General features: G+C 47.8%; 18 non-coding genes across 18 annotated transcripts; all 18 read left to right on the top strand.

Moving 5' to 3' along the window:
• The first annotated feature begins 892 nt into the window (after positions 1-892).
• LOC142729511 (U2 spliceosomal RNA) lies at positions 893-1,083 on the top strand. Its single transcript, XR_012878318.1, has one exon. It is a non-coding gene; the product is annotated as a U2 spliceosomal RNA (small nuclear RNA).
• A 1,299-nt stretch (positions 1,084-2,382) lies between these two features.
• On the top strand, positions 2,383-2,573 carry LOC142729352 (U2 spliceosomal RNA). Its single transcript, XR_012878174.1, has one exon. It is a non-coding gene; the product is annotated as a U2 spliceosomal RNA (small nuclear RNA).
• A 1,273-nt stretch (positions 2,574-3,846) lies between these two features.
• Positions 3,847-4,037, top strand: LOC142729351 (U2 spliceosomal RNA). The gene has a single exon (XR_012878173.1). It is a non-coding gene; the product is annotated as a U2 spliceosomal RNA (small nuclear RNA).
• A 1,288-nt stretch (positions 4,038-5,325) lies between these two features.
• Positions 5,326-5,516, top strand: LOC142729350 (U2 spliceosomal RNA). The gene has a single exon (XR_012878172.1). It is a non-coding gene; the product is annotated as a U2 spliceosomal RNA (small nuclear RNA).
• A 1,292-nt stretch (positions 5,517-6,808) lies between these two features.
• On the top strand, positions 6,809-6,999 carry LOC142729348 (U2 spliceosomal RNA). The gene has a single exon (XR_012878170.1). It is a non-coding gene; the product is annotated as a U2 spliceosomal RNA (small nuclear RNA).
• A 1,284-nt stretch (positions 7,000-8,283) lies between these two features.
• On the top strand, positions 8,284-8,474 carry LOC142729347 (U2 spliceosomal RNA). The gene has a single exon (XR_012878169.1). It is a non-coding gene; the product is annotated as a U2 spliceosomal RNA (small nuclear RNA).
• A 1,292-nt stretch (positions 8,475-9,766) lies between these two features.
• On the top strand, positions 9,767-9,957 carry LOC142729346 (U2 spliceosomal RNA). The gene has a single exon (XR_012878168.1). It is a non-coding gene; the product is annotated as a U2 spliceosomal RNA (small nuclear RNA).
• A 1,280-nt stretch (positions 9,958-11,237) lies between these two features.
• On the top strand, positions 11,238-11,428 carry LOC142729345 (U2 spliceosomal RNA). The gene has a single exon (XR_012878167.1). It is a non-coding gene; the product is annotated as a U2 spliceosomal RNA (small nuclear RNA).
• A 1,276-nt stretch (positions 11,429-12,704) lies between these two features.
• Positions 12,705-12,895, top strand: LOC142729344 (U2 spliceosomal RNA). Its single transcript, XR_012878166.1, has one exon. It is a non-coding gene; the product is annotated as a U2 spliceosomal RNA (small nuclear RNA).
• Positions 12,896-14,214: 1,319 nt separating this feature from the next.
• LOC142729342 (U2 spliceosomal RNA) lies at positions 14,215-14,405 on the top strand. Its single transcript, XR_012878165.1, has one exon. It is a non-coding gene; the product is annotated as a U2 spliceosomal RNA (small nuclear RNA).
• Positions 14,406-15,694: 1,289 nt separating this feature from the next.
• Positions 15,695-15,885, top strand: LOC142729341 (U2 spliceosomal RNA). The gene has a single exon (XR_012878164.1). It is a non-coding gene; the product is annotated as a U2 spliceosomal RNA (small nuclear RNA).
• Positions 15,886-17,165: 1,280 nt separating this feature from the next.
• On the top strand, positions 17,166-17,356 carry LOC142729340 (U2 spliceosomal RNA). Its single transcript, XR_012878163.1, has one exon. It is a non-coding gene; the product is annotated as a U2 spliceosomal RNA (small nuclear RNA).
• Positions 17,357-18,636: 1,280 nt separating this feature from the next.
• Positions 18,637-18,827, top strand: LOC142729339 (U2 spliceosomal RNA). The gene has a single exon (XR_012878162.1). It is a non-coding gene; the product is annotated as a U2 spliceosomal RNA (small nuclear RNA).
• A 1,292-nt stretch (positions 18,828-20,119) lies between these two features.
• LOC142729338 (U2 spliceosomal RNA) lies at positions 20,120-20,310 on the top strand. Its single transcript, XR_012878161.1, has one exon. It is a non-coding gene; the product is annotated as a U2 spliceosomal RNA (small nuclear RNA).
• A 1,292-nt stretch (positions 20,311-21,602) lies between these two features.
• On the top strand, positions 21,603-21,793 carry LOC142729336 (U2 spliceosomal RNA). Its single transcript, XR_012878159.1, has one exon. It is a non-coding gene; the product is annotated as a U2 spliceosomal RNA (small nuclear RNA).
• Positions 21,794-23,086: 1,293 nt separating this feature from the next.
• Positions 23,087-23,276, top strand: LOC142729528 (U2 spliceosomal RNA). The gene has a single exon (XR_012878334.1). It is a non-coding gene; the product is annotated as a U2 spliceosomal RNA (small nuclear RNA).
• A 1,284-nt stretch (positions 23,277-24,560) lies between these two features.
• LOC142729335 (U2 spliceosomal RNA) lies at positions 24,561-24,751 on the top strand. The gene has a single exon (XR_012878158.1). It is a non-coding gene; the product is annotated as a U2 spliceosomal RNA (small nuclear RNA).
• A 1,284-nt stretch (positions 24,752-26,035) lies between these two features.
• On the top strand, positions 26,036-26,226 carry LOC142729334 (U2 spliceosomal RNA). The gene has a single exon (XR_012878157.1). It is a non-coding gene; the product is annotated as a U2 spliceosomal RNA (small nuclear RNA).
• Positions 26,227-26,697: the final 471 nt, after the last annotated feature.

The following is a 26,697-nucleotide window of genomic DNA, read 5'->3' as shown; positions in this document are numbered from 1 at the left end:
GCCAATAAAGCAGCCCGCCCGCTCGCCTGCCCGCCACAATGGACCTACCTGTGTACACTAGATGGATGTGATGGAATGTACTGTCGTCCCTACATTTCAAGAAGAAGTAAGAATTGCAGTTGCAACAAAGCCTTGCTTGCCTACAAAGAGAGCAGCAATTTGGATTTGTTACTATGTTACCTAGAAGAATAACAAACTGTGCAAGGATGGAGGTTGTAGGAGCAAGGAGAAGTTGTCTGTAAAGTTGGTGGATGCCTATTTTCCATTTTGCAGTCCCTTGTCTCCCTCTTGTGGCCTCCTGGAGGCAACTAGCTGTGCAAAAAAAAGACAGCCTGGCGGCCGGCTGTTGCAGTGTTGCCCTCTCAGGCAACACTGAGTGACTGACTGAGCCTCACCGTCTTATATAAAGTTCAGACGGAACTTTGCACGTGTCATAGTGGAGCCCTCAGGATTCCAGAGCCAGCTTTCTGACATCATAATGGGGCCTCAGAGATAAAAGCCTGGGCCCAGGCAGTGTTGGTCAGTGCTGCTCAGCAGGCAGCACTGGACTGGACTGGATTACAGCTGATACAAGGTGTGAAGGAACAAGGGGTGGCTGTGGGCATGCACTTGCTGCCGCTGCCAGTGTTTATCTGCATGGCAGCAGGGCATTTGGGCGTTGCCAGGAAGGCGTTTTTATGTAGATTCCTCCTCTTTCAGCACTGCATTTGTGGTGCAAGCAAAAGAAGCAAATCCTGTCTGGCTTCCTCTCCGGCCTTTATTCACCTCCCGTGTAGCTGTGAGTGTGTGAGCCTGCAGGGCCCCATGGAATTGCCTAGAAGTAGGCTGAATCGCTGCAAGGGCTGAACAGCAGTATCGGGCAGGCTCGGGCAACGCGCGGCCCGTTCGGGTTATCGCTTCTCGGCCTTTTGGCTAAGATCAAGTGTAGTATCTGTTCTTATCAGTTTAATATCTGATACGTCCCCTATCTGGGGACCATATATTAAATGGATTTTTAGAACAGGGAGATGGAAATAGAGCTTGCTCTGTCCACTCCACGCATTGACCTGGTATTGCAGTATTTCCAGGACCGGTGCCCCTTTCCTTATGTGTTGACTAAAAGCAGATTCCAAAAGTGTTTTTTGTCTTTGCTATTGTTTCTGTCTTTCTGAAGGGATCTCCCCTTTTAATCCCATTATTTCAACACCTGTTGGACAATGCATGAGTGATAATGAGCTCATTGATTAAATGCAATTAATGAATAGATTGCCACCTCTTGTTGTGTGTCGTCTGTGTTTCTGTGTTTCCGGCATTTCACATTGGAACACCTCATTCACCTTCCTTGTCTTCTCTCCGCCCTCCCTTTTAGGTAAGTTAAAGAGCTGCACCTGAGCCAGCCACTGATTGATTGATTGATTGATTGATTGATTGATTGATTGATTGATTGATTGATTGATTGATTGATGCAGCACAACAGTCAAATAGTGGAGTGGAGTAGGGGAACAGCAAACAGCCAATAAAGCAGCCCGCCCGCTCGCCTGCCCGCCACAATGGACCTACCTGTGTACACTAGATGGATGTGATGGAATGTACTGTCGTCCCTACATTTCAAGAAGAAGTAAGAATTGCAGTTGCAACAAAGCCTTGCTTGCCTACAAAGAGAGCAGCAATTTGGATTTGTTACTATGTTACCTAGAAGAATAACAAACTGTGCAAGGATGGAGGTTGTAGGAGCAAGGAGAAGTTGTCTGTAAAGTTGGTGGATGCCTATTTTCCATTTTGCAGTCCCTTGTCTCCCTCTTGTGGCCTCCTGGAGGCAACTAGCTGTGCAAAAAAAAGACAGCCTGGCGGCCGGCTGTTGCAGTGTTGCCCTCTCAGGCAACACTGAGTGACTGACTGAGCCTCACCGTCTTATATAAAGTTCAGACGGAACTTTGCACGTGTCATAGTGGAGCCCTCAGGATTCCAGAGCCAGCTTTCTGACATCATAATGGGGCCTCAGAGATAAAAGCCTGGGCCCAGGCAGTGTTGGTCAGTGCTGCTCAGCAGGCAGCACTGGACTGGACTGGATTACAGCTGATACAAGGTGTGAAGGAACAAGGGGTGGCTGTGGGCATGCACTTGCTGCCGCTGCCAGTGTTTATCTGCATGGCAGCAGGGCATTTGGGCGTTGCCAGGAAGGCGTTTTTATGTAGATTCCTCCTCTTTCAGCACTGCATTGTGGTGCAAGCAAAAGAAGCAAATCCTGTCTGGCTTCCTCTCCGGCCTTTATTCACCTCCCGTGTAGCTGTGAGTGTGTGAGCCTGCAGGGCCCCATGGAATTGCCTAGAAGTAGGCTGAATCGCTGCAAGGGCTGAACAGCAGTATCGGGCAGGCTCGGGCAACGCGCGGCCCGTTCGGGTTATCGCTTCTCGGCCTTTTGGCTAAGATCAAGTGTAGTATCTGTTCTTATCAGTTTAATATCTGATACGTCCCCTATCTGGGGACCATATATTAAATGGATTTTTAGAACAGGGAGATGGAAATAGAGCTTGCTCTGTCCACTCCACGCATTGACCTGGTATTGCAGTATTTCCAGGACCGGTGCACCCTTTCCTTATGTGTTGACTAAAAGCAGATTCCAAAAGTGTTTTTTGTCTTTGCTATTGTTTCTGTCTTTCTGAAGGGATCTCCCCTTTTAATCCCATTATTTCAACACCTGTTGGACAATGCATGAGTGATAATGAGCTCATTGATTAAATGCAATTAATGAATAGATTGCCACCTCTTGTTGTGTGTCGTCTGTGTTTCTGTGTTTCCGGCATTTCACATTGGAACACCTCATTCACCTTCCTTGTCTTCTCTCCGCCCTCCCTTTTAGGTAAGTTAAAGAGCTGCACCTGAGCCAGCCACTGATTGATTGATTGATTGATTGATTGATTGATTGATTGCAGCACAACAGTCAAATAGTGGAGTGGAGTAGGGGAACAGCAAACAGCCAATAAAGCAGCCCGCCCGCTCGCCTGCCCGCCACAATGGACCTACCTGTGTACACTAGATGGATGTGATGGAATGTACTGTCGTCCCTACATTTCAAGAAGAAGTAAGAATTGCAGTTGCAACAAAGCCTTGCTTGCCTACAAAGAGAGCAGCAATTTGGATTTGTTACTATGTTACCTAGAAGAATAACAAACTGTGCAAGGATGGAGGTTGTAGGAGCAAGGAGAAGTTGTCTGTAAAGTTGGTGGATGCCTATTTTCCATTTTGCAGTCCCTTGTCTCCCTCTTGTGGCCTCCTGGAGGCAACTAGCTGTGCAAAAAAAAGACAGCCTGGCGGCCGGCTGTTGCAGTGTTGCCCTCTCAGGCAACACTGAGTGACTGACTGAGCCTCACCGTCTTATATAAAGTTCAGACGGAACTTTGCACGTGTCATAGTGGAGCCCTCAGGATTCCAGAGCCAGCTTTCTGACATCATAATGGGGCCTCAGAGATAAAAGCCTGGGCCCAGGCAGTGTTGGTCAGTGCTGCTCAGCAGGCAGCACTGGACTGGACTGGATTACAGCTGATACAAGGTGTGAAGGAACAAGGGGTGGCTGTGGGCATGCACTTGCTGCCGCTGCCAGTGTTTATCTGCATGGCAGCAGGGCATTTGGGCGTTGCCAGGAAGGCGTTTTTATGTAGATTCCTCCTCTTTCAGCACTGCATTGTGGTGCAAGCAAAAGAAGCAAATCCTGTCTGGCTTCCTCTCCGGCCTTTATTCACCTCCCGTGTAGCTGTGAGTGTGTGAGCCTGCAGGGCCCCATGGAATTGCCTAGAAGTAGGCTGAATCGCTGCAAGGGCTGAACAGCAGTATCGGGCAGGCTCGGGCAACGCGCGGCCCGTTCGGGTTATCGCTTCTCGGCCTTTTGGCTAAGATCAAGTGTAGTATCTGTTCTTATCAGTTTAATATCTGATACGTCCCCTATCTGGGGACCATATATTAAATGGATTTTTAGAACAGGGAGATGGAAATAGAGCTTGCTCTGTCCACTCCACGCATTGACCTGGTATTGCAGTATTTCCAGGACCGGTGCACCCTTTCCTTATGTGTTGACTAAAAGCAGATTCCAAAAGTGTTTTTTGTCTTTGCTATTGTTTCTGTCTTTCTGAAGGGATCTCCCCTTTTAATCCCATTATTTCAACACCTGTTGGACAATGCATGAGTGATAATGAGCTCATTGATTAAATGCAATTAATGAATAGATTGCCACCTCTTGTTGTGTGTCGTCTGTGTTTCTGTGTTTCCGGCATTTCACATTGGAACACCTCATTCACCTTCCTTGTCTTCTCTCCGCCCTCCCTTTTAGGTAAGTTAAAGAGCTGCACCTGAGCCAGCCACTGATTGATTGATTGATTGATTGATTGATTGATTGATTGATTGATTGATTGATGCAGCACAACAGTCAAATAGCGGAGTGGAGTAGGGGAACAGCAAACAGCCAATAAAGCAGCCCGCCCGCTCGCCTGCCCGCCACAATGGACCTACCTGTGTACACTAGATGGATGTGATGGAATGTACTGTCGTCCCTACATTTCAAGAAGAAGTAAGAATTGCAGTTGCAACAAAGCCTTGCTTGCCTACAAAGAGAGCAGCAATTTGGATTTGTTACTATGTTACCTAGAAGAATAACAAACTGTGCAAGGATGGAGGTTGTAGGAGCAAGGAGAAGTTGTCTGTAAAGTTGGTGGATGCCTATTTTCCATTTTGCAGTCCCTTGTCTCCCTCTTGTGGCCTCCTGGAGGCAACTAGCTGTGCAAAAAAAAGACAGCCTGGCGGCCGGCTGTTGCAGTGTTGCCCTCTCAGGCAACACTGAGTGACTGACTGAGCCTCACCGTCTTATATAAAGTTCAGACGGAACTTTGCACGTGTCATAGTGGAGCCCTCAGGATTCCAGAGCCAGCTTTCTGACATCATAATGGGGCCTCAGAGATAAAAGCCTGGGCCCAGGCAGTGTTGGTCAGTGCTGCTCAGCAGGCAGCACTGGACTGGACTGGATTACAGCTGATACAAGGTGTGAAGGAACAAGGGGTGGCTGTGGGCATGCACTTGCTGCCGCTGCCAGTGTTTATCTGCATGGCAGCAGGGCATTTGGGCGTTGCCAGGAAGGCGTTTTTATGTAGATTCCTCCTCTTTCAGCACTGCATTGTGGTGCAAGCAAAAGAAGCAAATCCTGTCTGGCTTCCTCTCCGGCCTTTATTCACCTCCCGTGTAGCTGTGAGTGTGTGAGCCTGCAGGGCCCCATGGAATTGCCTAGAAGTAGGCTGAATCGCTGCAAGGGCTGAACAGCAGTATCGGGCAGGCTCGGGCAACGCGCGGCCCGTTCGGGTTATCGCTTCTCGGCCTTTTGGCTAAGATCAAGTGTAGTATCTGTTCTTATCAGTTTAATATCTGATACGTCCCCTATCTGGGGACCATATATTAAATGGATTTTTAGAACAGGGAGATGGAAATAGAGCTTGCTCTGTCCACTCCACGCATTGACCTGGTATTGCAGTATTTCCAGGACCGGTGCACCCTTTCCTTATGTGTTGACTAAAAGCAGATTCCAAAAGTGTTTTTTGTCTTTGCTATTGTTTCTGTCTTTCTGAAGGGATCTCCCCTTTTAATCCCATTATTTCAACACCTGTTGGACAATGCATGAGTGATAATGAGCTCATTGATTAAATGCAATTAATGAATAGATTGCCACCTCTTGTTGTGTGTCGTCTGTGTTTCTGTGTTTCCGGCATTTCACATTGGAACACCTCATTCACCTTCCTTGTCTTCTCTCCGCCCTCCCTTTTAGGTAAGTTAAAGAGCTGCACCTGAGCCAGCCACTGATTGATTGATTGATTGATTGATTGATTGATTGATTGATTGATTGATTGATTGATGCAGCACAACAGTCAAATAGTGGAGTGGAGTAGGGGAACAGCAAACAGCCAATAAAGCAGCCCGCCCGCTCGCCTGCCCGCCACAATGGACCTACCTGTGTACACTAGATGGATGTGATGGAATGTACTGTCGTCCCTACATTTCAAGAAGAAGTAAGAATTGCAGTTGCAACAAAGCCTTGCTTGCCTACAAAGAGAGCAGCAATTTGGATTTGTTACTATGTTACCTAGAAGAATAACAAACTGTGCAAGGATGGAGGTTGTAGGAGCAAGGAGAAGTTGTCTGTAAAGTTGGTGGATGCCTATTTTCCATTTTGCAGTCCCTTGTCTCCCTCTTGTGGCCTCCTGGAGGCAACTAGCTGTGCAAAAAAAAGACAGCCTGGCGGCCGGCTGTTGCAGTGTCGCCCTCTCAGGCAACACTGAGTGACTGACTGAGCCTCACCGTCTTATATAAAGTTCAGACGGAACTTTGCACGTGTCATAGTGGAGCCCTCAGGATTCCAGAGCCAGCTTTCTGACATCATAATGGGGCCTCAGAGATAAAAGCCTGGGCCCAGGCAGTGTTGGTCAGTGCTGCTCAGCAGGCAGCACTGGACTGGACTGGATTACAGCTGATACAAGGTGTGAAGGAACAAGGGGTGGCTGTGGGCATGCACTTGCTGCCGCTGCCAGTGTTTATCTGCATGGCAGCAGGGCATTTGGGCGTTGCCAGGAAGGCGTTTTTATGTAGATTCCTCCTCTTTCAGCACTGCATTGTGGTGCAAGCAAAAGAAGCAAATCCTGTCTGGCTTCCTCTCCGGCCTTTATTCACCTCCCGTGTAGCTGTGAGTGTGTGAGCCTGCAGGGCCCCATGGAATTGCCTAGAAGTAGGCTGAATCGCTGCAAGGGCTGAACAGCAGTATCGGGCAGGCTCGGGCAACGCGCGGCCCGTTCGGGTTATCGCTTCTCGGCCTTTTGGCTAAGATCAAGTGTAGTATCTGTTCTTATCAGTTTAATATCTGATACGTCCCCTATCTGGGGACCATATATTAAATGGATTTTTAGAACAGGGAGATGGAAATAGAGCTTGCTCTGTCCACTCCACGCATTGACCTGGTATTGCAGTATTTCCAGGACCGGTGCACCCTTTCCTTATGTGTTGACTAAAAGCAGATTCCAAAAGTGTTTTTTGTCTTTGCTATTGTTTCTGTCTTTCTGAAGGGATCTCCCCTTTTAATCCCATTATTTCAACACCTGTTGGACAATGCATGAGTGATAATGAGCTCATTGATTAAATGCAATTAATGAATAGATTGCCACCTCTTGTTGTGTGTCGTCTGTGTTTCTGTGTTTCCGGCATTTCACATTGGAACACCTCATTCACCTTCCTTGTCTTCTCTCCGCCCTCCCTTTTAGGTAAGTTAAAGAGCTGCACCTGAGCCAGCCACTGATTGATTGATTGATTGATTGATTGATTGATTGATTGATTGATTGATGCAGCACAACAGTCAAATAGTGGAGTGGAGTAGGGGAACAGCAAACAGCCAATAAAGCAGCCCGCCCGCTCGCCTGCCCGCCACAATGGACCTACCTGTGTACACTAGATGGATGTGATGGAATGTACTGTCGTCCCTACATTTCAAGAAGAAGTAAGAATTGCAGTTGCAACAAAGCCTTGCTTGCCTACAAAGAGAGCAGCAATTTGGATTTGTTACTATGTTACCTAGAAGAATAACAAACTGTGCAAGGATGGAGGTTGTAGGAGCAAGGAGAAGTTGTCTGTAAAGTTGGTGGATGCCTATTTTCCATTTTGCAGTCCCTTGTCTCCCTCTTGTGGCCTCCTGGAGGCAACTAGCTGTGCAAAAAAAAGACAGCCTGGCGGCCGGCTGTTGCAGTGTTGCCCTCTCAGGCAACACTGAGTGACTGACTGAGCCTCACCGTCTTATATAAAGTTCAGACGGAACTTTGCACGTGTCATAGTGGAGCCCTCAGGATTCCAGAGCCAGCTTTCTGACATCATAATGGGGCCTCAGAGATAAAAGCCTGGGCCCAGGCAGTGTTGGTCAGTGCTGCTCAGCAGGCAGCACTGGACTGGACTGGATTACAGCTGATACAAGGTGTGAAGGAACAAGGGGTGGCTGTGGGCATGCACTTGCTGCCGCTGCCAGTGTTTATCTGCATGGCAGCAGGGCATTTGGGCGTTGCCAGGAAGGCGTTTTTATGTAGATTCCTCCTCTTTCAGCACTGCATTGTGGTGCAAGCAAAAGAAGCAAATCCTGTCTGGCTTCCTCTCCGGCCTTTATTCACCTCCCGTGTAGCTGTGAGTGTGTGAGCCTGCAGGGCCCCATGGAATTGCCTAGAAGTAGGCTGAATCGCTGCAAGGGCTGAACAGCAGTATCGGGCAGGCTCGGGCAACGCGCGGCCCGTTCGGGTTATCGCTTCTCGGCCTTTTGGCTAAGATCAAGTGTAGTATCTGTTCTTATCAGTTTAATATCTGATACGTCCCCTATCTGGGGACCATATATTAAATGGATTTTTAGAACAGGGAGATGGAAATAGAGCTTGCTCTGTCCACTCCACGCATTGACCTGGTATTGCAGTATTTCCAGGACCGGTGCACCCTTTCCTTATGTGTTGACTAAAAGCAGATTCCAAAAGTGTTTTTTGTCTTTGCTATTGTTTCTGTCTTTCTGAAGGGATCTCCCCTTTTAATCCCATTATTTCAACACCTGTTGGACAATGCATGAGTGATAATGAGCTCATTGATTAAATGCAATTAATGAATAGATTGCCACCTCTTGTTGTGTGTCGTCTGTGTTTCTGTGTTTCCGGCATTTCACATTGGAACACCTCATTCACCTTCCTTGTCTTCTCTCCGCCCTCCCTTTTAGGTAAGTTAAAGAGCTGCACCTGAGCCAGCCACTGATTGATTGATTGATTGATTGATTGATTGATTGATTGATTGATTGATTGATTGATGCAGCACAACAGTCAAATAGTGGAGTGGAGTAGGGGAACAGCAAACAGCCAATAAAGCAGCCCGCCCGCTCGCCTGCCCGCCACAATGGACCTACCTGTGTACACTAGATGGATGTGATGGAATGTACTGTCGTCCCTACATTTCAAGAAGAAGTAAGAATTGCAGTTGCAACAAAGCCTTGCTTGCCTACAAAGAGAGCAGCAATTTGGATTTGTTACTATGTTACCTAGAAGAATAACAAACTGTGCAAGGATGGAGGTTGTAGGAGCAAGGAGAAGTTGTCTGTAAAGTTGGTGGATGCCTATTTTCCATTTTGCAGTCCCTTGTCTCCCTCTTGTGGCCTCCTGGAGGCAACTAGCTGTGCAAAAAAAAGACAGCCTGGCGGCCGGCTGTTGCAGTGTTGCCCTCTCAGGCAACACTGAGTGACTGACTGAGCCTCACCGTCTTATATAAAGTTCAGACGGAACTTTGCACGTGTCATAGTGGAGCCCTCAGGATTCCAGAGCCAGCTTTCTGACATCATAATGGGGCCTCAGAGATAAAAGCCTGGGCCCAGGCAGTGTTGGTCAGTGCTGCTCAGCAGGCAGCACTGGACTGGACTGGATTACAGCTGATACAAGGTGTGAAGGAACAAGGGGTGGCTGTGGGCATGCACTTGCTGCCGCTGCCAGTGTTTATCTGCATGGCAGCAGGGCATTTGGGCGTTGCCAGGAAGGCGTTTTTATGTAGATTCCTCCTCTTTCAGCACTGCATTATGGTGCAAGCAAAAGAAGCAAATCCTGTCTGGCTTCCTCTCCGGCCTTTATTCACCTCCCGTGTAGCTGTGAGTGTGTGAGCCTGCAGGGCCCCATGGAATTGCCTAGAAGTAGGCTGAATCGCTGCAAGGGCTGAACAGCAGTATCGGGCAGGCTCGGGCAACGCGCGGCCCGTTCGGGTTATCGCTTCTCGGCCTTTTGGCTAAGATCAAGTGTAGTATCTGTTCTTATCAGTTTAATATCTGATACGTCCCCTATCTGGGGACCATATATTAAATGGATTTTTAGAACAGGGAGATGGAAATAGAGCTTGCTCTGTCCACTCCACGCATTGACCTGGTATTGCAGTATTTCCAGGACCGGTGCACCCTTTCCTTATGTGTTGACTAAAAGCAGATTCCAAAAGTGTTTTTTGTCTTTGCTATTGTTTCTGTCTTTCTGAAGGGATCTCCCCTTTTAATCCCATTATTTCAACACCTGTTGGACAATGCATGAGTGATAATGAGCTCATTGATTAAATGCAATTAATGAATAGATTGCCACCTCTTGTTGTGTGTCGTCTGTGTTTCTGTGTTTCCGGCATTTCACATTGGAACACCTCATTCACCTTCCTTGTCTTCTCTCCGCCCTCCCTTTTAGGTAAGTTAAAGAGCTGCACCTGAGCCAGCCACTGATTGATTGATTGATTGATTGATTGATTGATTGATTGATTGATGCAGCACAACAGTCAAATAGTGGAGTGGAGTAGGGGAACAGCAAACAGCCAATAAAGCAGCCCGCCCGCTCGCCTGCCCGCCACAATGGACCTACCTGTGTACACTAGATGGATGTGATGGAATGTACTGTCGTCCCTACATTTCAAGAAGAAGTAAGAATTGCAGTTGCAACAAAGCCTTGCTTGCCTACAAAGAGAGCAGCAATTTGGATTTGTTACTATGTTACCTAGAAGAATAACAAACTGTGCAAGGATGGAGGTTGTAGGAGCAAGGAGAAGTTGTCTGTAAAGTTGGTGGATGCCTATTTTCCATTTTGCAGTCCCTTGTCTCCCTCTTGTGGCCTCCTGGAGGCAACTAGCTGTGCAAAAAAAAGACAGCCTGGCGGCCGGCTGTTGCAGTGTTGCCCTCTCAGGCAACACTGAGTGACTGACTGAGCCTCACCGTCTTATATAAAGTTCAGACGGAACTTTGCACGTGTCATAGTGGAGCCCTCAGGATTCCAGAGCCAGCTTTCTGACATCATAATGGGGCCTCAGAGATAAAAGCCTGGGCCCAGGCAGTGTTGGTCAGTGCTGCTCAGCAGGCAGCACTGGACTGGACTGGATTACAGCTGATACAAGGTGTGAAGGAACAAGGGGTGGCTGTGGGCATGCACTTGCTGCCGCTGCCAGTGTTTATCTGCATGGCAGCAGGGCATTTGGGCGTTGCCAGGAAGGCGTTTTTATGTAGATTCCTCCTCTTTCAGCACTGCATTGTGGTGCAAGCAAAAGAAGCAAATCCTGTCTGGCTTCCTCTCCGGCCTTTATTCACCTCCCGTGTAGCTGTGAGTGTGTGAGCCTGCAGGGCCCCATGGAATTGCCTAGAAGTAGGCTGAATCGCTGCAAGGGCTGAACAGCAGTATCGGGCAGGCTCGGGCAACGCGCGGCCCGTTCGGGTTATCGCTTCTCGGCCTTTTGGCTAAGATCAAGTGTAGTATCTGTTCTTATCAGTTTAATATCTGATACGTCCCCTATCTGGGGACCATATATTAAATGGATTTTTAGAACAGGGAGATGGAAATAGAGCTTGCTCTGTCCACTCCACGCATTGACCTGGTATTGCAGTATTTCCAGGACCGGTGCACCCTTTCCTTATGTGTTGACTAAAAGCAGATTCCAAAAGTGTTTTTTGTCTTTGCTATTGTTTCTGTCTTTCTGAAGGGATCTCCCCTTTTAATCCCATTATTTCAACACCTGTTGGACAATGCATGAGTGATAATGAGCTCATTGATTAAATGCAATTAATGAATAGATTGCCACCTCTTGTTGTGTGTCGTCTGTGTTTCTGTGTTTCCGGCATTTCACATTGGAACACCTCATTCACCTTCCTTGTCTTCTCTCCGCCCTCCCTTTTAGGTAAGTTAAAGAGCTGCACCTGAGCCAGCCACTGATTGATTGATTGATTGATTGATTGATTGATTGATTGATGCAGCACAACAGTCAAATAGTGGAGTGGAGTAGGGGAACAGCAAACAGCCAATAAAGCAGCCCGCCCGCTCGCCTGCCCGCCACAATGGACCTACCTGTGTACACTAGATGGATGTGATGGAATGTACTGTCGTCCCTACATTTCAAGAAGAAGTAAGAATTGCAGTTGCAACAAAGCCTTGCTTGCCTACAAAGAGAGCAGCAATTTGGATTTGTTACTATGTTACCTAGAAGAATAACAAACTGTGCAAGGATGGAGGTTGTAGGAGCAAGGAGAAGTTGTCTGTAAAGTTGGTGGATGCCTATTTTCCATTTTGCAGTCCCTTGTCTCCCTCTTGTGGCCTCCTGGAGGCAACTAGCTGTGCAAAAAAAAGACAGCCTGGCGGCCGGCTGTTGCAGTGTTGCCCTCTCAGGCAACACTGAGTGACTGACTGAGCCTCACCGTCTTATATAAAGTTCAGACGGAACTTTGCACGTGTCATAGTGGAGCCCTCAGGATTCCAGAGCCAGCTTTCTGACATCATAATGGGGCCTCAGAGATAAAAGCCTGGGCCCAGGCAGTGTTGGTCAGTGCTGCTCAGCAGGCAGCACTGGACTGGACTGGATTACAGCTGATACAAGGTGTGAAGGAACAAGGGGTGGCTGTGGGCATGCACTTGCTGCCGCTGCCAGTGTTTATCTGCATGGCAGCAGGGCATTTGGGCGTTGCCAGGAAGGCGTTTTTATGTAGATTCCTCCTCTTTCAGCACTGCATTGTGGTGCAAGCAAAAGAAGCAAATCCTGTCTGGCTTCCTCTCCGGCCTTTATTCACCTCCCGTGTAGCTGTGAGTGTGTGAGCCTGCAGGGCCCCATGGAATTGCCTAGAAGTAGGCTGAATCGCTGCAAGGGCTGAACAGCAGTATCGGGCAGGCTCGGGCAACGCGCGGCCCGTTCGGGTTATCGCTTCTCGGCCTTTTGGCTAAGATCAAGTGTAGTATCTGTTCTTATCAGTTTAATATCTGATACGTCCCCTATCTGGGGACCATATATTAAATGGATTTTTAGAACAGGGAGATGGAAATAGAGCTTGCTCTGTCCACTCCACGCATTGACCTGGTATTGCAGTATTTCCAGGACCGGTGCACCCTTTCCTTATGTGTTGACTAAAAGCAGATTCCAAAAGTGTTTTTTGTCTTTGCTATTGTTTCTGTCTTTCTGAAGGGATCTCCCCTTTTAATCCCATTATTTCAACACCTGTTGGACAATGCATGAGTGATAATGAGCTCATTGATTAAATGCAATTAATGAATAGATTGCCACCTCTTGTTGTGTGTCGTCTGTGTTTCTGTGTTTCCGGCATTTCACATTGGAACACCTCATTCACCTTCCTTGTCTTCTCTCCGCCCTCCCTTTTAGGTAAGTTAAAGAGCTGCACCTGAGCCAGCCACTGATTGATTGATTGATTGATTGATTGATTGATTGATTGATTGATTGATTGATTGATTGATTGATGCAGCACAACAGTCAAATAGTGGAGTGGAGTAGGGGAACAGCAAACAGCCAATAAAGCAGCCCGCCCGCTCGCCTGCCCGCCACAATGGACCTACCTGTGTACACTAGATGGATGTGATGGAATGTACTGTCGTCCCTACATTTCAAGAAGAAGTAAGAATTGCAGTTGCAACAAAGCCTTGCTTGCCTACAAAGAGAGCAGCAATTTGGATTTGTTACTATGTTACCTAGAAGAATAACAAACTGTGCAAGGATGGAGGTTGTAGGAGCAAGGAGAAGTTGTCTGTAAAGTTGGTGGATGCCTATTTTCCATTTTGCAGTCCCTTGTCTCCCTCTTGTGGCCTCCTGGAGGCAACTAGCTGTGCAAAAAAAAGACAGCCTGGCGGCCGGCTGTTGCAGTGTTGCCCTCTCAGGCAACACTGAGTGACTGACTGAGCCTCACCGTCTTATATAAAGTTCAGACGGAACTTTGCACGTGTCATAGTGGAGCCCTCAGGATTCCAGAGCCAGCTTTCTGACATCATAATGGGGCCTCAGAGATAAAATGGGGCCTCAGAGATAAAAGCCTGGGCCCAGGCAGTGTTGGTCAGTGCTGCTCAGCAGGCAGCACTGGACTGGACTGGATTACAGCTGATACAAGGTGTGAAGGAACAAGGGGTGGCTGTGGGCATGCACTTGCTGCCGCTGCCAGTGTTTATCTGCATGGCAGCAGGGCATTTGGGCGTTGCCAGGAAGGCGTTTTTATGTAGATTCCTCCTCTTTCAGCACTGCATTGTGGTGCAAGCAAAAGAAGCAAATCCTGTCTGGCTTCCTCTCCGGCCTTTATTCACCTCCCGTGTAGCTGTGAGTGTGTGAGCCTGCAGGGCCCCATGGAATTGCCTAGAAGTAGGCTGAATCGCTGCAAGGGCTGAACAGCAGTATCGGGCAGGCTCGGGCAACGCGCGGCCCGTTCGGGTTATCGCTTCTCGGCCTTTTGGCTAAGATCAAGTGTAGTATCTGTTCTTATCAGTTTAATATCTGATACGTCCCCTATCTGGGGACCATATATTAAATGGATTTTTAGAACAGGGAGATGGAAATAGAGCTTGCTCTGTCCACTCCACGCATTGACCTGGTATTGCAGTATTTCCAGGACCGGTGCACCCTTTCCTTATGTGTTGACTAAAAGCAGATTCCAAAAGTGTTTTTTGTCTTTGCTATTGTTTCTGTCTTTCTGAAGGGATCTCCCCTTTTAATCCCATTATTTCAACACCTGTTGGACAATGCATGAGTGATAATGAGCTCATTGATTAAATGCAATTAATGAATAGATTGCCACCTCTTGTTGTGTGTCGTCTGTGTTTCTGTGTTTCCGGCATTTCACATTGGAACACCTCATTCACCTTCCTTGTCTTCTCTCCGCCCTCCCTTTTAGGTAAGTTAAAGAGCTGCACCTGAGCCAGCCACTTGATTGATTGATTGATTGATTGATTGATTGATTGATTGATTGATTGATTGATGCAGCACAACAGTCAAATAGTGGAGTGGAGTAGGGGAACAGCAAACAGCCAATAAAGCAGCCCGCCCGCTCGCCTGCCCGCCACAATGGACCTACCTGTGTACACTAGATGGATGTGATGGAATGTACTGTCGTCCCTACATTTCAAGAAGAAGTAAGAATTGCAGTTGCAACAAAGCCTTGCTTGCCTACAAAGAGAGCAGCAATTTGGATTTGTTACTATGTTACCTAGAAGAATAACAAACTGTGCAAGGATGGAGGTTGTAGGAGCAAGGAGAAGTTGTCTGTAAAGTTGGTGGATGCCTATTTTCCATTTTGCAGTCCCTTGTCTCCCTCTTGTGGCCTCCTGGAGGCAACTAGCTGTGCAAAAAAAAGACAGCCTGGCGGCCGGCTGTTGCAGTGTTGCCCTCTCAGGCAACACTGAGTGACTGACTGAGCCTCACCGTCTTATATAAAGTTCAGACGGAACTTTGCACGTGTCATAGTGGAGCCCTCAGGATTCCAGAGCCAGCTTTCTGACATCATAATGGGGCCTCAGAGATAAAAGCCTGGGCCCAGGCAGTGTTGGTCAGTGCTGCTCAGCAGGCAGCACTGGACTGGACTGGATTACAGCTGATACAAGGTGTGAAGGAACAAGGGGTGGCTGTGGGCATGCACTTGCTGCCGCTGCCAGTGTTTATCTGCATGGCAGCAGGGCATTTGGGCATTGCCAGGAAGGCGTTTTTATGTAGATTCCTCCTCTTTCAGCACTGCATTGTGGTGCAAGCAAAAGAAGCAAATCCTGTCTGGCTTCCTCTCCGGCCTTTATTCACCTCCCGTGTAGCTGTGAGTGTGTGAGCCTGCAGGGCCCCATGGAATTGCCTAGAAGTAGGCTGAATCGCTGCAAGGGCTGAACAGCAGTATCGGGCAGGCTCGGGCAACGCGCGGCCCGTTCGGGTTATCGCTTCTCGGCCTTTTGGCTAAGATCAAGTGTAGTATCTGTTCTTATCAGTTTAATATCTGATACGTCCCCTATCTGGGGACCATATATTAAATGGATTTTTAGAACAGGGAGATGGAAATAGAGCTTGCTCTGTCCACTCCACGCATTGACCTGGTATTGCAGTATTTCCAGGACCGGTGCACCCTTTCCTTATGTGTTGACTAAAAGCAGATTCCAAAAGTGTTTTTTGTCTTTGCTATTGTTTCTGTCTTTCTGAAGGGATCTCCCCTTTTAATTCCATTATTTCAACACCTGTTGGACAATGCATGAGTGATAATGAGCTCATTGATTAAATGCAATTAATGAATAGATTGCCACCTCTTGTTGTGTGTCGTCTGTGTTTCTGTGTTTCCGGCATTTCACATTGGAACACCTCATTCACCTTCCTTGTCTTCTCTCCGCCCTCCCTTTTAGGTAAGTTAAAGAGCTGCACCTGAGCCAGCCACTGATTGATTGATTGATTGATTGATTGATTGATTGATTGATTGATGCAGCACAACAGTCAAATAGTGGAGTGGAGTAGGGGAACAGCAAACAGCCAATAAAGCAGCCCGCCCGCTCGCCTGCCCGCCACAATGGACCTACCTGTGTACACTAGATGGATGTGATGGAATGTACTGTCGTCCCTACATTTCAAGAAGAAGTAAGAATTGCAGTTGCAACAAAGCCTTGCTTGCCTACAAAGAGAGCAGCAATTTGGATTTGTTACTATGTTACCTAGAAGAATAACAAACTGTGCAAGGATGGAGGTTGTAGGAGCAAGGAGAAGTTGTCTGTAAAGTTGGTGGATGCCTATTTTCCATTTTGCAGTCCCTTGTCTCCCTCTTGTGGCCTCCTGGAGGCAACTAGCTGTGCAAAAAAAAGACAGCCTGGCGGCCGGCTGTTGCAGTGTTGCCCTCTCAGGCAACACTGAGTGACTGACTGAGCCTCACCGTCTTATATAAAGTTCAGACGGAACTTTGCACGTGTCATAGTGGAGCCCTCAGGATTCCAGAGCCAGCTTTCTGACATCATAATGGGGCCTCAGAGATAAAAGCCTGGGCCCAGGCAGTGTTGGTCAGTGCTGCTCAGCAGGCAGCACTGGACTGGACTGGATTACAGCTGATACAAGGTGTGAAGGAACAAGGGGTGGCTGTGGGCATGCACTTGCTGCCGCTGCCAGTGTTTATCTGCATGGCAGCAGGGCATTTGGGCGTTGCCAGGAAGGCGTTTTTATGTAGATTCCTCCTCTTTCAGCACTGCATTGTGGTGCAAGCAAAAGAAGCAAATCCTGTCTGGCTTCCTCTCCGGCCTTTATTCACCTCCCGTGTAGCTGTGAGTGTGTGAGCCTGCAGGGCCCCATGGAATTGCCTAGAAGTAGGCTGAATCGCTGCAAGGGCTGAACAGCAGTATCGGGCAGGCTCGGGCAACGCGCGGCCCGTTCGGGTTATCGCTTCTCGGCCTTTTGGCTAAGATCAAGTGTAGTATCTGTTCTTATCAGTTTAATATCTGATACGTCCCCTATCTGGGGACCATATATTAAATGGATTTTTAGAACAGGGAGATGGAAATAGAGCTTGCTCTGTCCACTCCACGCATTGACCTGGTATTGCAGTATTTCCAGGACCGGTGCACCCTTTCCTTATGTGTTGACTAAAAGCAGATTCCAAAAGTGTTTTTTGTCTTTGCTATTGTTTCTGTCTTTCTGAAGGGATCTCCCCTTTTAATCCCATTATTTCAACACCTGTTGGACAATGCATGAGTGATAATGAGCTCATTGATTAAATGCAATTAATGAATAGATTGCCACCTCTTGTTGTGTGTCGTCTGTGTTTCTGTGTTTCCGGCATTTCACATTGGAACACCTCATTCACCTTCCTTGTCTTCTCTCCGCCCTCCCTTTTAGGTAAGTTAAAGAGCTGCACCTGAGCCAGCCACTGATTGATTGATTGATTGATTGATTGATTGATTGATTGATTGATGCAGCACAACAGTCAAATAGTGGAGTGGAGTAGGGGAACAGCAAACAGCCAATAAAGCAGCCCGCCCGCTCGCCTGCCCGCCACAATGGACCTACCTGTGTACACTAGATGGATGTGATGGAATGTACTGTCGTCCCTACATTTCAAGAAGAAGTAAGAATTGCAGTTGCAACAAAGCCTTGCTTGCCTACAAAGAGAGCAGCAATTTGGATTTGTTACTATGTTACCTAGAAGAATAACAAACTGTGCAAGGATGGAGGTTGTAGGAGCAAGGAGAAGTTGTCTGTAAAGTTGGTGGATGCCTATTTTCCATTTTGCAGTCCCTTGTCTCCCTCTTGTGGCCTCCTGGAGGCAACTAGCTGTGCAAACAAAAGACAGCCTGGCGGCCGGCTGTTGCAGTGTTGCCCTCTCAGGCAACACTGAGTGACTGACTGAGCCTCACCGTCTTATATAAAGTTCAGACGGAACTTTGCACGTGTCATAGTGGAGCCCTCAGGATTCCAGAGCCAGCTTTCTGACATCATAATGGGGCCTCAGAGATAAAAGCCTGGGCCCAGGCAGTGTTGGTCAGTGCTGCTCAGCAGGCAGCACTGGACTGGACTGGATTACAGCTGATACAAGGTGTGAAGGAACAAGGGGTGGCTGTGGGCATGCACTTGCTGCCGCTGCCAGTGTTTATCTGCATGGCAGCAGGGCATTTGGGCATTGCCAGGAAGGCGTTTTTATGTAGATTCCTCCTCTTTCAGCACTGCATTGTGGTGCAAGCAAAAGAAGCAAATCCTGTCTGGCTTCCTCTCCGGCCTTTATTCACCTCCCGTGTAGCTGTGAGTGTGTGAGCCTGCAGGGCCCCATGGAATTGCCTAGAAGTAGGCTGAATCGCTGCAAGGGCTGAACAGCAGTATCGGGCAGGCTCGGGCAACGCGCGGCCCGTTCGGGTTATCGCTTCTCGGCCTTTTGGCTAAGATCAAGTGTAGTATCTGTTCTTATCAGTTTAATATCTGATACGTCCCCTATCTGGGGACCATATATTAAATGGATTTTTAGAACAGGGAGATGGAAATAGAGCTTGCTCTGTCCACTCCACGCATTGACCTGGTATTGCAGTATTTCCAGGACCGGTGCACCCTTTCCTTATGTGTTGACTAAAAGCAGATTCCAAAAGTGTTTTTTGTCTTTGTTATTGTTTCTGTCTTTCTGAAGGGATCTCCCCTTTTAATTCCATTATTTCAACACCTGTTGGACAATGCATGAGTGATAATGAGCTCATTGATTAAATGCAATTAATGAATAGATTGCCACCTCTTGTTGTGTGTCGTCTGTGTTTCTGTGTTTCCGGCATTTCACATTGGAACACCTCATTCACCTTCCTTGTCTTCTCTCCGCCCTCCCTTTTAGGTAAGTTAAAGAGCTGCACCTGAGCCAGCCACTGATTGATTGATTGATTGATTGATTGATTGATTGATTGATTGATTGATTGATTGATGCAGCACAACAGTCAAATAGTGGAGTGGAGTAGGGGAACAGCAAACAGCCAATAAAGCAGCCCGCCCGCTCGCCTGCCCGCCACAATGGACCTACCTGTGTACACTAGATGGATGTGATGGAATGTACTGTCGTCCCTACATTTCAAGAAGAAGTAAGAATTGCAGTTGCAACAAAGCCTTGCTTGCCTACAAAGAGAGCAGCAATTTGGATTTGTTACTATGTTACCTAGAAGAATAACAAACTGTGCAAGGATGGAGGTTGTAGGAGCAAGGAGAAGTTGTCTGTAAAGTTGGTGGATGCCTATTTTCCATTTTGCAGTCCCTTGTCTCCCTCTTGTGGCCTCCTGGAGGCAACTAGCTGTGCAAAAAAAAGACAGCCTGGCGGCCGGCTGTTGCAGTGTTGCCCTCTCAGGCAACACTGAGTGACTGACTGAGCCTCACCGTCTTATATAAAGTTCAGACGGAACTTTGCACGTGTCATAGTGGAGCCCTCAGGATTCCAGAGCCAGCTTTCTGACATCATAATGGGGCCTCAGAGATAAAAGCCTGGGCCCAGGCAGTGTTGGTCAGTGCTGCTCAGCAGGCAGCACTGGACTGGACTGGATTACAGCTGATACAAGGTGTGAAGGAACAAGGGGTGGCTGTGGGCATGCACTTGCTGCCGCTGCCAGTGTTTATCTGCATGGCAGCAGGGCATTTGGGCGTTGCCAGGAAGGCGTTTTTATGTAGATTCCTCCTCTTTCAGCACTGCATTGTGGTGCAAGCAAAAGAAGCAAATCCTGTCTGGCTTCCTCTCCGGCCTTTATTCACCTCCCGTGTAGCTGTGAGTGTGTGAGCCTGCAGGGCCCCATGGAATTGCCTAGAAGTAGGCTGAATCGCTGCAAGGGCTGAACAGCAGTATCGGGCAGGCTCGGGCAACGCGCGGCCCGTTCGGGTTATCGCTTCTCGGCCTTTTGGCTAAGATCAAGTGTAGTATCTGTTCTTATCAGTTTAATATCTGATACGTCCCCTATCTGGGGACCATATATTAAATGGATTTTTAGAACAGGGAGATGGAAATAGAGCTTGCTCTGTCCACTCCACGCATTGACCTGGTATTGCAGTATTTCCAGGACCGGTGCACCCTTTCCTTATGTGTTGACTAAAAGCAGATTCCAAAAGTGTTTTTTGTCTTTGCTATTGTTTCTGTCTTTCTGAAGGGATCTCCCCTTTTAATCCCATTATTTCAACACCTGTTGGACAATGCATGAGTGATAATGAGCTCATTGATTAAATGCAATTAATGAATAGATTGCCACCTCTTGTTGTGTGTCGTCTGTGTTTCTGTGTTTCCGGCATTTCACATTGGAACATCTCATTCACCTTCCTTGTCTTCTCTCCGCCCTCCCTTTTAGGTAAGTTAAAGAGCTGCACCTGAGCCAGCCACTGATTGATTGATTGATTGATTGATTGATTGATTGATTGATTGATTGATTGATTGATGCAGCACAACAGTCAAATAGTGGAGTGGAGTAGGGGAACAGCAAACAGCCAATAAAGCAGCCCGCCCGCTCGCCTGCCCGCCACAATGGACCTACCTGTGTACACTAGATGGATGTGATGGAATGTACTGTCGTCCCTACATTTCAAGAAGAAGTAAGAATTGCAGTTGCAACAAAGCCTTGCTTGCCTACAAAGAGAGCAGCAATTTGGATTTGTTACTATGTTACCTAGAAGAATAACAAACTGTGCAAGGATGGAGGTTGTAGGAGCAAGGAGAAGTTGTCTGTAAAGTTGGTGGATGCCTATTTTCCATTTTGCAGTCCCTTGTCTCCCTCTTGTGGCCTCCTGGAGGCAACTAGCTGTGCAAAAAAAAGACAGCCTGGCGGCCGGCTGTTGCAGTGTTGCCCTCTCAGGCAACACTGAGTGACTGACTGAGCCTCACCGTCTTATATAAAGTTCAGACGGAACTTTGCACGTGTCATAGTGGAGCCCTCAGGATTCCAGAGCCAGCTTTCTGACATCATAATGGGGCCTCAGAGATAAAAGCCTGGGCCCAGGCAGTGTTGGTCAGTGCTGCTCAGCAGGCAGCACTGGACTGGACTGGATTACAGCTGATACAAGGTGTGAAGGAACAAGGGGTGGCTGTGGGCATGCACTTGCTGCCGCTGCCAGTGTTTATCTGCATGGCAGCAGGGCATTTGGGCGTTGCCAGGAAGGCGTTTTTATGTAGATTCCTCCTCTTTCAGCACTGCATTGTGGTGCAAGCAAAAGAAGCAAATCCTGTCTGGCTTCCTCTCCGGCCTTTATTCACCTCCCGTGTAGCTGTGAGTGTGTGAGCCTGCAGGGCCCCATGGAATTGCCTAGAAGTAGGCTGAATCGCTGCAAGGGCTGAACAGCAGTATCGGGCAGGCTCGGGCAACGCGCGGCCCGTTCGGGTTATCGCTTCTCGGCCTTTTGGCTAAGATCAAGTGTAGTATCTGTTCTTATCAGTTTAATATCTGATACGTCCCCTATCTGGGGACCATATATTAAATGGATTTTTAGAACAGGGAGATGGAAATAGAGCTTGCTCTGTCCACTCCACGCATTGACCTGGTATTGCAGTATTTCCAGGACCGGTGCACCCTTTCCTTATGTGTTGACTAAAAGCAGATTCCAAAAGTGTTTTTTGTCTTTGCTATTGTTTCTGTCTTTCTGAAGGGATCTCCCCTTTTAATCCCATTATTTCAACACCTGTTGGACAATGCATGAGTGATAATGAGCTCATTGATTAAATGCAATTAATGAATAGATTGCCACCTCTTGTTGTGTGTCGTCTGTGTTTCTGTGTTTCCGGCATTTCACATTGGAACACCTCATTCACCTTCCTTGTCTTCTCTCCGCCCTCCCTTTTAGGTAAGTTAAAGAGCTGCACCTGAGCCAGCCACTGATTGATTGATTGATTGATTGATTGATTGATTGATTGATTGATTGATTGATTGATGCAGCACAACAGTCAAATAGTGGAGTGGAGTAGGGGAACAGCAAACAGCCAATAAAGCAGCCAAGCCCGCTCGCCTGCCCGCCACAATGGACCTACCTGTGTACACTAGATGGATGTGATGGAATGTACTGTCGTCCCTACATTTCAAGAAGAAGTAAGAATTGCAGTTGCAACAAAGCCTTGCTTGCCTACAAAGAGAGCAGCAATTTGGATTTGTTACTATGTTACCTAGAAGAATAACAAACTGTGCAAGGATGGAGGTTGTAGGAGCAAGGAGAAGTTGTCTGTAAAGTTGGTGGATGCCTATTTTCCATTTTGCAGTCCCTTGTCTCCCTCTTGTGGCCTCCTGGAGGCAACTAGCTGTGCAAAAAAAAGACAGCCTGGCGGCCGGCTGTTGCAGTGTTGCCCTCTCAGGCAACACTGAGTGACTGACTGAGCCTCACCGTCTTATATAAAGTTCAGACGGAACTTTGCACGTGTCATAGTGGAGCCCTCAGGATTCCAGAGCCAGCTTTCTGACATCATAATGGGGCCTCAGAGATAAAAGCCTGGGCCCAGGCAGTGTTGGTCAGTGCTGCTCAGCAGGCAGCACTGGACTGGACTGGATTACAGCTGATACAAGGTGTGAAGGAACAAGGGGTGGCTGTGGGCATGCACTTGCTGCCGCTGCCAGTGTTTATCTGCATGGCAGCAGGGCATTTGGGCGTTGCCAGGAAGGCGTTTTTATGTAGATTCCTCCTCTTTCAGCACTGCATTGTGGTGCAAGCAAAAGAAGCAAATCCTGTCTGGCTTCCTCTCCGGCCTTTATTCACCTCCCGTGTAGCTGTGAGTGTGTGAGCCTGCAGGGCCCCATGGAATTGCCTAGAAGTAGGCTGAATCGCTGCAAGGGCTGAACAGCAGTATCGGGCAGGCTCGGGCAACGCGCGGCCCGTTCGGGTTATCACTTCTCAGCCTTTTGGCTAAGATCAAGTGTAGTATCTGTTCTTATCAGTTTAATATCTGATACGTCCCCATCTGGGGACCATATATGAAATGGATTTTTAGAACAGGGAGATGGAAATAGAGCTTGCTCTGTCCACTCCACGCATTGACCTGGTATTGCAGTATTTCCAGGACCGGTGCACCCTTTCCTTATGTGTTGACTAAAAGCAGATTCCAAAAGTGTTTTTTGTCTTTGCTATTGTTTCTGTCTTTCTGAAGGGATCTCCCCTTTTAATCCCATTATTTCAACACCTGTTGGACAATGCATGAGTGATAATGAGCTCATTGATTAAATGCAATTAATGAATAGATTGCCACCTCTTGTTGTGTGTCGTCTGTGTTTCTGTGTTTCCGGCATTTCACATTGGAACACCTCATTCACCTTCCTTGTCTTCTCTCCGCCCTCCCTTTTAGGTAAGTTAAAGAGCTGCACCTGAGCCAGCCACTGATTGATTGATTGATTGATTGATTGATTGATTGATTGATTGATTGATGCAGCACAACAGTCAAATAGTGGAGTGGAGTAGGGGAACAGCAAACAGCCAATAAAGCAGCCCGCCCGCTCGCCTGCCCGCCACAATGGACCTACCTGTGTACACTAGATGGATGTGATGGAATGTACTGTCGTCCCTACATTTCAAGAAGAAGTAAGAATTGCAGTTGCAACAAAGCCTTGCTTGCCTACAAAGAGAGCAGCAATTTGGATTTGTTACTATGTTACCTAGAAGAATAACAAACTGTGCAAGGATGGAGGTTGTAGGAGCAAGGAGAAGTTGTCTGTAAAGTTGGTGGATGCCTATTTTCCATTTTGCAGTCCCTTGTCTCCCTCTTGTGGCCTCCTGGAGGCAACTAGCTGTGCAAAAAAAAGACAGCCTGGCGGCCGGCTGTTGCAGTGTTGCCCTCTCAGGCAACACTGAGTGACTGACTGAGCCTCACCGTCTTATATAAAGTTCAGACGGAACTTTGCACGTGTCATAGTGGAGCCCTCAGGATTCCAGAGCCAGCTTTCTGACATCATAATGGGGCCTCAGAGATAAAAGCCTGGGCCCAGGCAGTGTTGGTCAGTGCTGCTCAGCAGGCAGCACTGGACTGGACTGGATTACAGCTGATACAAGGTGTGAAGGAACAAGGGGTGGCTGTGGGCATGCACTTGCTGCCGCTGCCAGTGTTTATCTGCATGGCAGCAGGGCATTTGGGCGTTGCCAGGAAGGCGTTTTTATGTAGATTCCTCCTCTTTCAGCACTGCATTGTGGTGCAAGCAAAAGAAGCAAATCCTGTCTGGCTTCCTCTCCGGCCTTTATTCACCTCCCGTGTAGCTGTGAGTGTGTGAGCCTGCAGGGCCCCATGGAATTGCCTAGAAGTAGGCTGAATCGCTGCAAGGGCTGAACAGCAGTATCGGGCAGGCTCGGGCAACGCGCGGCCCGTTCGGGTTATCGCTTCTCGGCCTTTTGGCTAAGATCAAGTGTAGTATCTGTTCTTATCAGTTTAATATCTGATACGTCCCCTATCTGGGGACCATATATTAAATGGATTTTTAGAACAGGGAGATGGAAATAGAGCTTGCTCTGTCCACTCCACGCATTGACCTGGTATTGCAGTATTTCCAGGACCGGTGCACCCTTTCCTTATGTGTTGACTAAAAGCAGATTCCAAAAGTGTTTTTTGTCTTTGCTATTGTTTCTGTCTTTCTGAAGGGATCTCCCCTTTTAATCCCATTATTTCAACACCTGTTGGACAATGCATGAGTGATAATGAGCTCATTGATTAAATGCAATTAATGAATAGATTGCCACCTCTTGTTGTGTGTCGTCTGTGTTTCTGTGTTTCCGGCATTTCACATTGGAACACCTCATTCACCTTCCTTGTCTTCTCTCCGCCCTCCCTTTTAGGTAAGTTAAAGAGCTGCACCTGAGCCAGCCACTGATTGATTGATTGATTGATTGATTGATTGATTGATTGATTGATTGATGCAGCACAACAGTCAAATAGTGGAGTGGAGTAGGGGAACAGCAAACAGCCAATAAAGCAGCCCGCCCGCTCGCCTGCCCGCCACAATGGACCTACCTGTGTACACTAGATGGATGTGATGGAATGTACTGTCGTCCCTACATTTCAAGAAGAAGTAAGAATTGCAGTTGCAACAAAGCCTTGCTTGCCTACAAAGAGAGCAGCAATTTGGATTTGTTACTATGTTACCTAGAAGAATAACAAACTGTGCAAGGATGGAGGTTGTAGGAGCAAGGAGAAGTTGTCTGTAAAGTTGGTGGATGCCTATTTTCCATTTTGCAGTCCCTTGTCTCCCTCTTGTGGCCTCCTGGAGGCAACTAGCTGTGCAAAAAAAAGACAGCCTGGCGGCCGGCTGTTGCAGTGTTGCCCTCTCAGGCAACACTGAGTGACTGACTGAGCCTCACCGTCTTATATAAAGTTCAGACGGAACTTTGCACGTGTCATAGTGGAGCCCTCAGGATTCCAGAGCCAGCTTTCTGACATCATAATGGGGCCTCAGAGATAAAAGCCTGGGCCCAGGCAGTGTTGGTCAGTGCTGCTCAGCAGGCAGCACTGGACTGGACTGGATTACAGCTGATACAAGGTGTGAAGGAACAAGGGGTGGCTGTGGGCATGCACTTGCTGCCGCTGCCAGTGTTTATCTGCATGGCAGCAGGGCATTTGGGCGTTGCCAGGAAGGCGTTTTTATGTAGATTCCTCCTCTTTCAGCACTGCATTGTGGTGCAAGCAAAAGAAGCAAATCCTGTCTGGCTTCCTCTCCGGCCTTTATTCACCTCCCGTGTAGCTGTGAGTGTGTGAGCCTGCAGGGCCCCATGGAATTGCCTAGAAGTAGGCTGAATCGCTGCAAGGGCTGAACAGCAGTATCGGGCAGGCTCGGGCAACGCGCGGCCCGTTCGGGTTATCGCTTCTCGGCCTTTTGGCTAAGATCAAGTGTAGTATCTGTTCTTATCAGTTTAATATCTGATACGTCCCCTATCTGGGGACCATATATTAAATGGATTTTTAGAACAGGGAGATGGAAATAGAGCTTGCTCTGTCCACTCCACGCATTGACCTGGTATTGCAGTATTTCCAGGACCGGTGCACCCTTTCCTTATGTGTTGACTAAAAGCAGATTCCAAAAGTGTTTTTTGTCTTTGCTATTGTTTCTGTCTTTCTGAAGGGATCTCCCCTTTTAATCCCATTATTTCAACACCTGTTGGACAATGCATGAGTGATAATGAGCTCATTGATTAAATGCAATTAATGAATAGATTGCCACCTCTTGTTGTGTGTCGTCTGTGTTTCTGTGTTTCCGGCATTTCACATTGGAACACCTCATTCACCTTCCTTGTCTTCTCTCCGCCCTCCCTTTTAGGTAAGTTAAAGAGCTGCACCTGAGCCAGCCACTGATTGATTGATTGATTGATTGATTGATTGATTGATTGATTGATTGATTGATTGATGCAGCACAACAGTCAAATAGTGGAGTGGAGTAGGGGAACAGCAAACAGCCAATAAAGCAGCCCGCCCGCTCGCCTGCCCGCCACAATGGACCTACCTGTGTACACTAGATGGATGTG

The sequence above is a fragment of the Rhinoderma darwinii genome, unplaced genomic scaffold (genome assembly GCF_050947455.1).
Source record: "Rhinoderma darwinii isolate aRhiDar2 unplaced genomic scaffold, aRhiDar2.hap1 Scaffold_718, whole genome shotgun sequence".
NCBI classification, from domain to species: domain Eukaryota; kingdom Metazoa; phylum Chordata; class Amphibia; order Anura; family Rhinodermatidae; genus Rhinoderma; species Rhinoderma darwinii.
The sequence above is the reverse complement of the archived record's forward strand: the minus strand, read 5'-3'. Positions and strand labels throughout refer to the sequence as shown.